Genomic DNA, 13,185 nt, shown 5'->3' with positions numbered 1-13,185 from the left:
TCCCCAGATGAATGCAGTCTTTATAGAAAGACTTCATAGTCTGTCCCTCTCTTTCTGACTCATTTCACTTAGCATGATACTTTCCATGTAGTACCACTTTTATGTATATTTCATGATTTTTTCTTTTCTAAAAGCTGCACAGTACTCCATTGCGTAGATGTACCAAAGTTTCTTTAACCAGTCATCTGTTCTCGGGCACTCGGGTTTTTTTCTGGATTTGGCTACTGTGAACAGTGCAACAATGAACATAGAAGTGCAGATGTCATTTCGACTGTACATTTTGCCTCTCCGGGATATATTCCCAGGAGTCGTATTGCTGGGTCAAATGGGAGCTCAATTTCTAATTTTTTGAGAATCGTCCATATTCATTTCCAAAAGGGTTGAACCAGTCAGTATTCCCACCAGCAGTGAAGGAGAGTCTTTTTCTCACCACCTCTGCACCAACTCTTGTTGCTTTTGTTCTTTTGGATGTGGGCCAGTCTCTGTGGTGTGAGATGATATCTCATTGTTGTTTTGATCTGCATCCCTGATAATTAGTGATGTAGAACATTTTCTCATGTGTCTTTTTGCTATTCGCATTTCTTCTTTGAGAAAGTTTCTGTTCATTTTATCACCCCATTTTTTGATGGAGTTGGATGTTTTCTTCTTGTGAAGTTCAACCAGTCTGAGCCCCGTTCTTGAACTGGCCACAGGTGACAGTGGGCATCCAAGTCTCCTGTTTCTACAGTACTGCTGTCAAAGTCTCTCTTCAGGGCAGTTAATAGGTATTTTATGTTTTTTCTTTTAAATATTTGATGTTTATTATCAATACAGTTTTTAGCTTGAAGGGGTGAGGGGGCTTAGGCCACACCATGCTTTGCTCAGGGATCACTCCTGACTCAGTGCTCAGGGGTTACTCCTGGTATTGCTTGGGATGTGTGGTACAGGGAATCAAACTAAGGTTAACCGAATACAAGGCAAGTGCTTAAATTCCCGTATCACTTCTCCCACCTCTTAAAGTCCTTTTTTTTTCTTGGGTCACACCCGGCAACGCACAGGGGTTACTCCTGGTTCATGCACTCAGGAACCACTCCTGGCAGTCCTCGGGGAACCATATGAGATGCTGGGAATCGAACCTGGGTCAGCCGCGTGCAAGGCAAACGCCCTACCCACTGTGCTATTGCTCCAGCCCCTTGAAGTCCTTTTTTTATCTGATGAAAATTTACCATTTTAGTTTACCATTAGCCTATATTGTTTGGTTTTTTACTTTTACTTTTAATCTTTGTCATTGGAAGTCAAGAGGGTCTCAAGAAGTTTTTTAGTTTTTTTATGTTTGAGGGACCACATTTGAGTGCTCAGGGTTTCCTGCTGACTCTGTGCTTAGGGATTAGTTCTGACAAGGTTTAGTTTAGGGTACCACATGTGATGCACGTACTCTTTCAATATTCCCTGCTTTTCTGAAGTTAGCCAAAGATTCAATTTCATCTTGTGATTGATCCTGTCACTTTTCTACCTTTTTGATTATTGAGTTTAGGTCAAATATATTTATTAAAATTTTCATTATAAGATGATTTGTTGTGATTGGTCCAGAGCAACAGTACGGCAGGCAGTGCACTGGCCTTGCACATGTCGAGCCCTGGTTTAATCCCTGATGGTCTGCGGAGCCCACTCAGAGTGATCCCTGGTTGTAGAACCAGCAGTCAGCCCAGAAGATTGCCAGGAAATGCCCAAAAGCCAAAAAATAATTTGTTGTTCATTTTCTCTTCTCTTGTACTTTTATATCCCAAAGTCCATCTGGGTCTATTTTATAGTCAGATAGCTTCACCTGGCCAGTGATCTATAAAGATACAACAGGATGTGTTGACCATATATGATCAATCACTTGCCAAGAGGAAATAAAATCATGCTCTGTGATTGTCCTTGAAAAGTTGAATAAAGACTTTATACTGGTTTGTTAGCTTCTGTAAAGCAGAAGGATGAGTCAAAACTTGAACTGCATTTCTAATTGTACTGAAGTAGAATTTTCCATAGTATAAGTCCAAGTTTTATGACTTGGAAAGCCCTCCTGAGTAGCAAACCCTGCTTGGTTTTTTTTTAATCAAGTCACAGAGCTAGGAGTAAGCCCTGAGAACCTCTAGGGGTCACCAAAACAAAAAAAAAATTTTTTTTAAAGGAAGCATGCTATAGGGCCCAGGGCCGGAGCGATAGTACAACGTGTAGGTCTTTTGCCTTGCACTCAGCAGACCCGGGTTTGATCCCCAGCATCCCATAGGTTTGATCCCCAGCATCCCCGAGCATGGCCAGGAGTAATTCCTGAGTGCAGAGACACAGTAGCCCCTGAGGTGTTACCAAAAAGCCACCAAATAAATTTTATTTGAGTTCAGGAGATGGGAGAAAGCCTAGTTGTGACTTAAGTAATTTTGGTGGGTTACAGCTAACATTTTATCAACACAGAAGTTAATCAATAATTATTTACTTGAAGTGGACATACTCTCCTTGGAGTTAAGGCATTTCTGCAGAGAAGTCAGAAAGTTCTTTTGAGCAAATGACTAGTATATTACTAATACTACTAAAGCTCCAGTACTTTTTTTTTTTGTGAGTGTGGTTCTGCTGACAGTGTTGTATTGATTGTAGCAAAAGCATTTTGTTGATCTAAATTTCAGTTTTTATAAGAGTAAAGATTGAGGTAAATAATATGAGGACAGAGTAGCGGCTGAACAGATAATACAGCAGGGAGGGCACTTGCCTTGCATGTGGCCGACCTGGGTTTCATTCCTGCCACCTCATATGGTACTCTGGGCCCCACCAAGAAAGATTCCTGAGCACAGAGTCAGGAATAAGCCAGGAGTACAACCAAACGTCACCTATAGTAATAATAGAGCCATTGGAACAGCTGGAATAATTTTTGCTGGGATTTAGGGGGAGAAGGGCATGGCTGGAGGTGTTCAGGACTTACTCCTGGCTCTGAGCTCAGGGATCACTTCTGGGGGTATGGGGGACTGGACCAAGGTTGGCTGCAGGCTAGGCAAGCATCCCACCTGCTGTACTATCTCTCCTATCCAGAGTCATCTTATAAATAAATTGGTTTTCTTTGCACTTTAAAGGAACAGCTATTAAATCATTCCCAGTAGAATTGGACAGACTTGGAGAGTAGTGATGATCTGGAAAAACTGGTGGAAAGCTTTGCATTTCTTGTTTTTTTTGCTGTTGATTTTGGGTTTGGGGCCACATCCCACTGTACTCAGGATTTATTCCTGACTCTGAACTCAGGAAATTACTCCTGGCAGGTTTGGGACGGTGGAGGGGGGGGGGGGGGGTTGAGCATAAGGGGTGGCGTGGATGGAACCAGGGTCAGCTGCATGCATTAAAATCTCTCCAGCCCCAAGGTTTGCATTACTTTTTTTAAAAATTTATTTATTTTATTTTGAATAGCCATCCCTCCTAGCACAGCGGTAGGGCGTTCGCCTTACAAGCGGCCAACATGGCCGACCCGAGTTCGGTTCCTCTGCCCCTCTCGGAGAGCCCGGCAAGCTACCGAGAGTATTCGATATGCCAGACACAGTAACAACAAAGTCTCCAATGGAGACGTTACTGGGCCCACTCGAGCAAATCGACGATCAACGGGAGGGCCTTTACCTTTACCTTTCTTTACCTTTACCCATCCCTCCACCAGTGCCCGTTTCCCACCACCACGGATCCCAGTATCCCTCCCACCCCCCATACCCCCCATCCCACCCTGCCTCTGTGGCAGGGCATTCCCCTCTGTTCTCTCTCTCCTTTGGAGTGTTGTGGTTTGCAAAAGAGTTAAGCCTGATTTTCAGGGAGAAACGTTGGATGATTTACTTTCCATTGATGATTTTGTATATATAAGGAGATGTCGCGCGGCTGCATAAGTGGCCACACGGTTTGGAAAAAATGTCCTGGTGCCCACATGCCCGAGCTATGCCTGTAGAGACTCATGGTCACCAGGGTTCCATCTGGAGAAGGTGGGATGCAGCACCTACCCCATCTGGGACCTCCCAGTGAGATCGGCTCTGTTTGGGACCTGGAGCATTCTCCAGGAGCTGTGGTGCCCTCCAGCCATGTTCTTCTTTGTAAGGTTTGCATTTCTTAAGTGACTAAAAAATGTAGAGAAATAATGTCACAAATATGTGTGACATATTGAGATAGCACCACAAAACCCTCAGAGCAAGAGGCAAACTTTTCAGCTTGTTGGATTTTTCCCATGCACGCAGAAAGTACACACTAAGTTATTAATGGACATGTCTTGTTTTGTTTGTTTGTTTTTAATTTTATTGATTCACTGAGAGATAGTTAAAAGCTTTCATGTTTGGTTACAATCACACAATTATCAAACATCCATCCCTCCACCAGTGCACATTCCCCACCACCAATCTCCTCAGTGTAGCCCCCTCTTTCCCACCCTCCCACTGCCTCCATGGCAGACAATATTCCCCATACTCTCTCTCTACTTTTGGGCATTATGGTTTGCAATGCAGATACTGAGAGGTTATCATGTTTAGTCCTTTATCTACTTTCAGGACACATCTCCCATCCCGACTGATTCCTCCAACCATCATTTTCTTAGTAATCCCTTCTCTATTCCAGCAGTCCTCTCCCCCACCCACTCATGAGGCAAGCTTCCAGCTATGGAGCATTCTTCTTGACCCTTATATCTACTGTCGTTGGGTGTCGGTCTCGTGTTATGTTATGTTATACTCTACAAATGAGTGCAGCCCTTCTACATCTGTCCCTCTTTCTGACTCATTTCACTTAGCATGACACGCTCCATGTCTATCCACTTATAAGCAAATTTCATGACTTCATCTCCCCTAACAGCTGCATAGTATTCCATTGTGTAGATGTACCAAAGTTTCTTTAATCAGTCTGTTCTCAGGCACTTGGGTTGTTTCCAAAGTTTGGCTATTGTGAACAGTGCTGCAGTGAACATATAGGTGCAGATGTCATTTCTGCTGTGCTCTCTTGCATTCTCTGGATATATTCCCAGAAGTGGTATTGTGGGGTCATATGGAAGCTCAATTTCTAGCTTTTGAAGGACTGTCCATATTGTTTTCCAAAAAGGTTGTACCAGTCGGCATTGCCACCAACAGTGAAAGAGCGTCCCTTTCTCCCCACATCCATGCCAATACTGGCTGCTTTTGTTCTTTTGAATGTATGCCAGTCTCTGTGGTGTGAGATAATATCTCATTGTTTAGATTAGCATCTCCCTGATGACTAGCGATGTGGAGCATTTTTTCATGTGCCTTTTGGCCATTTGTATTTCTTTTTTGAGGAAACTTCTGTTCATTTCTTCTCCCCACTTTTTGATGGGGTTGGAGGTTTTTTCTTATACAATTCTACTACTGTCTTATATATCCTGAATATTAATCCCTTATCAGATGGGTATTGGGTAAATATTCTTTCCCAGTCTGTGGGCTCTTTGCTGTATTTTGGTCATTGCTTCTTTTGAAGTGTGAAGCTTTTTAGTTTAATGTAGTCCCATTTGTTTATGTGTGTTTCCACTTGCTCAGTCAGCGATGTTTCATCCTTAAAGATCCTTTTAGCTTCAATGTCACTGAGGGTTCTGCCTACATTTTCCTCTATGTACCTTATGGATTCATGCCTGATATTGAGGTCTTTAATCCACTTTGATTTGACTTTTGTGCAAAACACTCCTGAAATTCATACGGAACAATAAACCCCCACAACTAGCTAAATCAATCCTTGGTAAAACAGAAGATGGGTGGCATCTCCCTCCCCAACTTCAAACTGTACTACAAAGCAGTAGTAATTAAAGCAGTGTCGTATTGGGCTAGAAACAGACCTGCAGACCAATGGAACAGAGTTGAATATTCTGTCACAGACTCCCAAATATATGACCACTTAGTCTTTGATAAAGGAGCAAGAAATGTGAAGTGGAACAAGGAAAGCCTCTTCAACAAGTGATGCTGGGAAAACTGGACAGCCACGTGCAAAAAAAAATGAACTCTAGTCTCTCTCGTCTCTTAAAGAATCAAAGGCCCCTATTCTCCCCTGAACGTACCTCGCTCACTTGTCCACATTTTTCTGCTGCCTGCGTTCTCTTTGAGCACATCACATTCCCCTCTTTCCCCTCACATCTTTCTAAGGAAGGTTAAACTCTAGGGATTGGGGCACCGCTTGCTTACCCTGCTATTGTGGAAGTGAGGTGTCAGGTAATCTAGAGGCCTTAACTGGTCTCTTTAACTCTTGCTTACATGAGGTGTGGCCTTGCTTGTTTGAGATAGCTAGAGACAGAAATAGGATAGAAATGCAGGACTGGGTAGGCATTCAGATCACAGGATGCCAGGGGTACTGAAGAGAAGAAAACTAAAAAACTAAGCAGGGACGGGCAAGGAACAGGAAGCTCCAGCAAGGGGCCTGAGCAGGGGAGGGGCAGAGCAACAATAGAGAGAGAGAGAGAGAGGGCAGTACAGATGCAGTTCCAGACAGTTTCCTATTCTGGGGCTACAACTGCCAATGGTTATGTTACCTATAGGAGGTTTTGTTTTGTTTTGTTTTGTTTTGTTTTGTTTTTTTGCTTTTTGGGTCACACCCAGCAATGCACAGGGGTTACTTCTGGTTCTGCATTCAGAAATTACCCCTGGCGGTGCTCAGGGGACCATATGGGATGCTGGGAATTGAACCCGGGTCAGCCGTGCAAAGCAAACGCCCTACCCGCTGTGCTGTCGCTCCAGTCCCACCTATAGGAGTTTTTATTTATTTTTTAATTTTTAATTTTTTTGCTTTTTGGGTCACACCCAGAGATGCACAGGGGTTACTTCTGGCTCTGCACTCAGGAATTACTCCTGGCAGTGCTCGGGGGACCATATGGGATGCTGGGAATCGAACCCAGGTCAACTGCGTGCAAGGCAAACGCCCTACCCGCTGTGCTGTCGCTCCAGCCCCACCTATAGGAGTTTTCAAAGAACTGGAACATCATCTGGATTTGGTATGCTTATCTTTCTTTCTTTTTTTTTCCACTCCAAGTGGTACTCAGAGCTTACTCCTGGCATTGCTAGTAATCACTCCTGGTAGTGCTCAGTGAGCCACATTGCAGTGCTGTAATTGAACCCCGATGGACCATGAGCAAAGCAAGCATATTATTATCTCTCTGGCCTCCCTCCCCTTATCCCCTAGTGTTCATCTTATAAACTGTTCATTTTTTGCATAATATAAGTGAGGTAACTGATTCATTCCTCAACTGCTTTCACTCTGCTACTAAGGATTTCCTCTAAGTTTTTAATTTCTCAGAGCATGCTCTTTATTTCTATCACTTCTGATTGCATTTTTTACTTCCCAACTATTTAGTATATTCAATATTTCAGACCCCTTGTCTCATCCCTTTTCTTCACCTTGATCAGGAAACTGAATTCTGAGTGAGTGCAATCAGACCTTTGTTATTACTCAAAAGTTGCTTAGTGTCACGGAGAAATCCTGTAGCCACCATCTCTAATTTCCCCTCGATTGTTTGTGTTGCTTAGCAATCTTTTTTTTTGTACTTTAACTCTTTAACTCTTCTATAATATTCATAACTTGTTTCCTCTCTGGCTTTCTTTAATGTTTCCCCCATCTTCCCCCCCACCACCACCAATTAGACAGTTATGTTTGTTGATTTTTGTTGTTGTTCTGTAATCCTGCTTGGTGTTTTCTCAGCTTCTTAGATACGTAATTATATATGTCACCAATTTTGAAGTTTTTTTCTTCTGATATTATTCTTTCTTGTTCTTCCTATCCTCTCTCTGGTTCTGATCACTGTTTGTGTCCCAAGGCGTGTTTGTATTAATTTGTTGCACACTTTTCATTCTGTTTGGTCTAATTATTTTTAACAGATCTACAAACAAACTCATTAATTTTTTCCATAGTTATGTCACATCTACTAAGAAGCTATTAGAGTCTTTTTTTTGTCTTTAATTTTCCTTATAATTTCCAGCTCTGCTGAAATGGACAGAGTAGGGAGCCAGGCATGAGCAGTGGAGGTCAGGTGGGTATTAAGCAACCACGGGGGTCTGGGGCCTGCTGGTTGCTGGCATAGGCAGGGAAACTGCCAAGAACCGAGCATCCTGGGTGTGGGATCCAACTCAAGAATACCAGAACCCGGATTCTTACAGACATTTCCTGAGGACCAGAGGGTACAGCTGGTACCATGACTTGCCAACCTAAGATGCAACACGGCATAGGAAGAATTAGGAGAATTTCCAAATTGGGAACAAAGCGAAGCAAGCACGAGGTGGGCGGGGAGTCCCGTCCCCCCCCCCCCCCACCCCCGCAGTGAGCCTTTGGGACATAATCCAAAATGGGATTTGAAGAAGTTGCTGTCCCTAGCCCTAAAGCAGCGCCATGCATGACTGCCAGATCCTTTGGGGACATGAGAAGTGAGACCTAGCCAGGCCCGAACTGGCACCAGCACGGCCCAGAGAAGGGTGGACACCCTCAGAGAGACTCGGCGGATGGAGGTCGGGAACAGCCATGCAGGTGAGCACCGGCAGTGCTGGGCATGGCAACATGCTCAGCGAGGTAGAGAATTCCAGACAGGGCAGCTTGGGAGAAAGCCCATGAAACCAACTCAGCCGAGCAAGCAGTGTAACCCCCAGCCCCTCCTTGGGGACTACCCCGTTTCCAGCTAAGATATATACTATCAAATACAAACTGTCAGCTTGCTCCCTCCCCCACTCTCTCCTTTAATCTCTAAACAAAACCTAAATAAAGCTGTTTTACTTCACTATGCATCTGAAATGCTGTTCTGTGAGGGAATGGTGACAGACTCGAAAGGACTGGGTGAAAGTTAAGACTCCTTGCCTGAGTCCATGGCACCTCAAGAAATCAGGTGCAGCTTGAGGGGCTCATGGACAATGTCTATCAGTCCTAGATTTCCCCTGCCATTTCCTGGGTGCCCGGGTGGGTAGAGAGCAGAATTACAGATAAACTCTCTCTTCCCGCTTCTCCTTAGTCACCTGCAACAAAGGAGAAGGAGCAACAACCATGCACCAACTGGGGAGGTTGCCCTTGGCACCAGGACCCGCCCCTCGAGCACCTCCAGAGCGTGCGTCTCTCCTTTCTTTCCCATAATAAAATAATGTCACTATTGAGTGAATTCCTCTTTTTCAGGGATACAAGGAATTTATCTGGCCTACGGCCTGCTTTCCTTTTCAGCAGCCTCCAAACCTCTGCAGGGTTGCTCGAGGAACCACACAGTGCTGGGGATTCGCACTCATCCCACTGCTCAAAATAAACCTTCTCTTAGTGACTGATTGAGAGTGGAGCCCCCATCCCCCTGCTGGGCCTGAAGCTACCACTGCCCCCCTCTCTGCAGCGCCCCCGGAGATAGCACCCACTTTGAAACACGTCATCACAGACCTGAAAATATCCCTCAGTGCTATTCTAGACCCTCATTTCCAACAGGTGTGATGTCTGACTCTAGTCCTGAGGATTGTTTTGTTGCAGGAATGTATTTCATCCATTTTGTTTTGGGGTTTTATATTGCCCCTTTCTATTTTTATTAAAATTCTACTCAAATAAGAGAAACAGCAATTTTGCACCCCCTTACTTCTCTTCAAAGCTGAAATACCTGCACTTTCTAGGATTAAAGGAGCAAAGAACAGTGGCCAGAGGGTTATTGTTTGGACAGCCCCTTCCTGAGAATTGGTTCTTTTAACGTGAATGTCTTTTTTAAAACTCTCTTTTAACTCTTTAGTAAATATACTGCCCAAAGTATTTTTCTTTTAAATCACAATACACAGCGCTTTGAACATTCTCATCTTTATTTTACCTAATGTTGCTTGTTTAATTATTTCCTTCTTTAAAATAATTGAGGTTTTGTTTTGTTTTTTTGAACTTTGGTCCACATCTGGCAGGACACAGGTGTCATGTGAGGAATGGAACTGGGATTAGTTACATGCAAGGCTAGTGCTCTATCTGTGGCACCATCTCCTCAGGCCCCTGTGAGGTGCAGGCAGGTTCTGTATCTGTTGAACTCTCCCCAGCACTGGTGCATCTGGTCCTGACTGCCTGCGTGGTGTGTTGTGGAGGGCAGACACTCAGGTCCTTGTCCTCCAGCAGTCAAGATTGAAAGCAAGGGACTGTAGATCAAGTGACTGCATTTAGAAAAGATTTTATTTAAGGGGAAGGAAAGGAAGAAGGACAACTCCCAGATTATGGGAATGGGTATCCCAAAGACCATTCCAGAGAAAGGCAAAACTTTGCCCTTTTGGGAAAAGGTAGTATTTCTTTGTTGACTGAAAGGATGGACGAAACAAGACTGAGACGCTGAGATTATCTCCAGGTGTCTAGTCATCAACATTATTTGGTCACCTCAGTTATTATTGGCTTTCAGGTCATTCAGCAGAGCCTAAGTCAGCTGTGAAGTGGGACCACAAGACAGTTGCAGGCCCAGCCATTCCTTGTGGCAGCAGAGATGTGGGAGTAGGCTTTCTGAGAAAGAGGAGCAGAGCATTTTCACCCCCTGAAGCCCCAGTCAGGTGTGCTTTCCCTCCCTCCTGCAGTTTAAGATCTGTACAGAGCACTATCAGGCCCAGGGCTGACCTGTCCTCTAGTGACCTCTTAGCAGTCTTTTCCTTTCAGGAAAGCTTTTCTCACAAGTGGAGTCGGGCCTAGTTTCTGGCAACCTCGCCTGGAATCGTCCAGGCCTGCCCTGGTAGCATTCCAAGAATTCCTTATCTTAGGGCCATATTTCTGAGCTCCCTTGCCTATCAATATAGCCATACTTCTCCACGCCCTCTATGGAAACCCCTGGAATGCTTTCCCTGTCCCTCTGCTGCCTCCTCTGTATTCCTAAAGAAAAAAATTGATTCTAATTAGATGAGAATCATGTGCTCAGTTAGCTCTTTTCTAAGGACCAGTAAAGCGTCAGGGAGCCAGCACCATCGTTCTCGTGGACCCCTGAGAAGGGTTCCCTGGAGAGCACAAACTATTAAAGGAAGCGTTGGGTATGCTGCACTGGCCAATGTCCACGGAGGGAGGTGTGCAAGCTTCCAGACAGCCAGCCAGTGGGTGTCAGTGATGCACAATCCTAATTTATGGTAGTAGGAACCTTCAGATCTTCCTTTTTATTAACAACTAGAAGGAGCAATTTTAGGGCAGCCCTCTAGCTCACTGTAATTGTTGCCAGGGGTCATGGGAAGTGCCTGGTAACGGATGCTGGAAAAACATTGTCTGGGACCCAAACCAACCCAGTGCCCTTGACAAAAAAGACTCTGGGAAGTTTGTGTGATGCTGAATTCCAGACCACAGAGCATGGGTGGATCCCGGGAAGAAGAGGCACCAGGAATGCAGGGACAAAGGCTGAGAGCTCAGGAACTGAGGGGGATGGGCTGTGGACCAGCAAGTGAAGTCTTGCACAGCCCTTCCCGGCTTTGACCCTGGCATTCGATGTGGTCTCCCAGTACTGCCAGGACTGACCCCAGAGTTCAGAGCCAGAAGTAACCCCTGAACCTAGCCAGCTGTGGCTCAAACACCCTCCCTCAAAAAAAAAAAAAAAAAAGAAATGACAATTTCTATAAAGCTAATTGACCAAAGCTTGAACACCATTTCTGACTTTTTTTTTTCCCCTACTTTCCAATTAAAGATTGTGCTAAATTCTTTCATACTGGCAGAGAAACAATATCCCAGCTAGTGAGCTCATCTCTGGAGACAAAAAGCACACAATTGGGACCTGAGAGATAGTACAAAGGTAAGGCACATGCCACACAGCCCACCCAGGTGCAGTTCCCTGGTATCCTCTATGCACACCCCCGCCCCCCCCCCCCCCCACACACACACTACCACCACCAAGTTTGCCAGGAGAGACCCTTGAGTGTAGAGCCAGAAGCAAGCCCTGAGCACTGGCAGGTGTCCAAAAACCAAAAAAGAAAAATCAAGCAACTGAGCTAAACTTTGAAAGTTGGTCTTATTTCTTCAAGCAAAAGGGTTTACACAAATAGTTTAAAGAGAGAAATTCAGACCGTTCACTTTGAAGGAGCAGAAAGTTCTCAACGAGGACATCTCTCCATACTTCCATCATCTCCCTTAAATCACGTCCCTTGTGGCGTGCCCAGCAGTGACATACGGTCACTCATGGCCTCTCTAATTTGGTCTTAAGGGTGGGGGAAGGCCCTGTGAGGCTGTTAGAAATTTAAAGGGCTTCTTTTTTCTCCTTGGAGGCTAAAACAATGGTAGCTGTGAAAGATCCTGGAGTCACCCTCTGCAAGTGTTGAGGTATATAAAAATATATTAACTATAATCAAACATAATAAACTGATAATGTCACTCTCCTGCGTGTTTAAATTGTGTGCATCTGGATGACAGACAGAATTTAGGGCATGCTTTCCCTGTAGCTGCTATAGCACCCAGTGCTCACAGTTGCTGGTTTCTGGGCAGTAATATGGTACTGTAGTTCAGCCTACTCTGACAGTGACCCGACAGAAGAATGGAGTCATCTGTTCCGAATAAGAACTGTTCCGATCAGATTTTCAGAGCTATGGGGGCAGTGTGTTAAAATTTTCCAGTGCCAGTTTGGGGATGGCTGCTCCAAAACGTGACCTGGTGGTCACGGTTCAGCTCTGGGGTGTCTGCTACCCACTGAGGATACTATGGCACCTTCTGGATTGTTCCAGAGTCTCCAGGGCTATGTGACTCTCACTTTTCTTATATAAAAGGAGCAGGAAACAGTGTGTTGGCAGGGGTGTGGAGAAAAAGGAAACCTTATACACAGTTGGAGACTATGTAAATCGATTTAGCCTCTGTGGAAAACAGTATGGAGATTTCTCAGTATATTAAAAATAGATCTACTGGAAATTCTATTCTGAAGTGTCTATCCAAAGAGCTCGAAACACTAGGTGAAAAAACATATGTTTGTTTCACTCAGGGTGCCCCGGAAGGGGGCGGGTGAGACCCCCTCCCTGCCCCAAGGAACCCAGCCCCGGCAGCCGAAAATCTCCAGAACTCAACAGCTGCCATGCTCACGACCGCTCTCCACACACTCAGTTCGAGCCTGACCCAGGAGTGAACCTATTCATGGACTGGCTGCAGGATACTTCATACCACACACTCTACCAAAACTCCAAGAGTAGTGCACCACACCTGATGGAGTTCAATGTAGGAGGCAACTAATCTTAGAGGGAATTTTTTTTAAAGATATGTGTGTGTGTGTGTGTGTGTGTGTATACATCACTTATATCACTTGTATCATTG

Source organism: Sorex fumeus, unplaced genomic scaffold, assembly GCF_029834395.1.
Source record: "Sorex fumeus unplaced genomic scaffold, SorFum_2.1 ptg000069l, whole genome shotgun sequence".
Lineage (NCBI taxonomy): Eukaryota > Metazoa > Chordata > Mammalia > Eulipotyphla > Soricidae > Sorex > Sorex fumeus.
The sequence above is the reverse complement of the archived record's forward strand: the minus strand, read 5'-3'. Positions refer to the sequence as shown.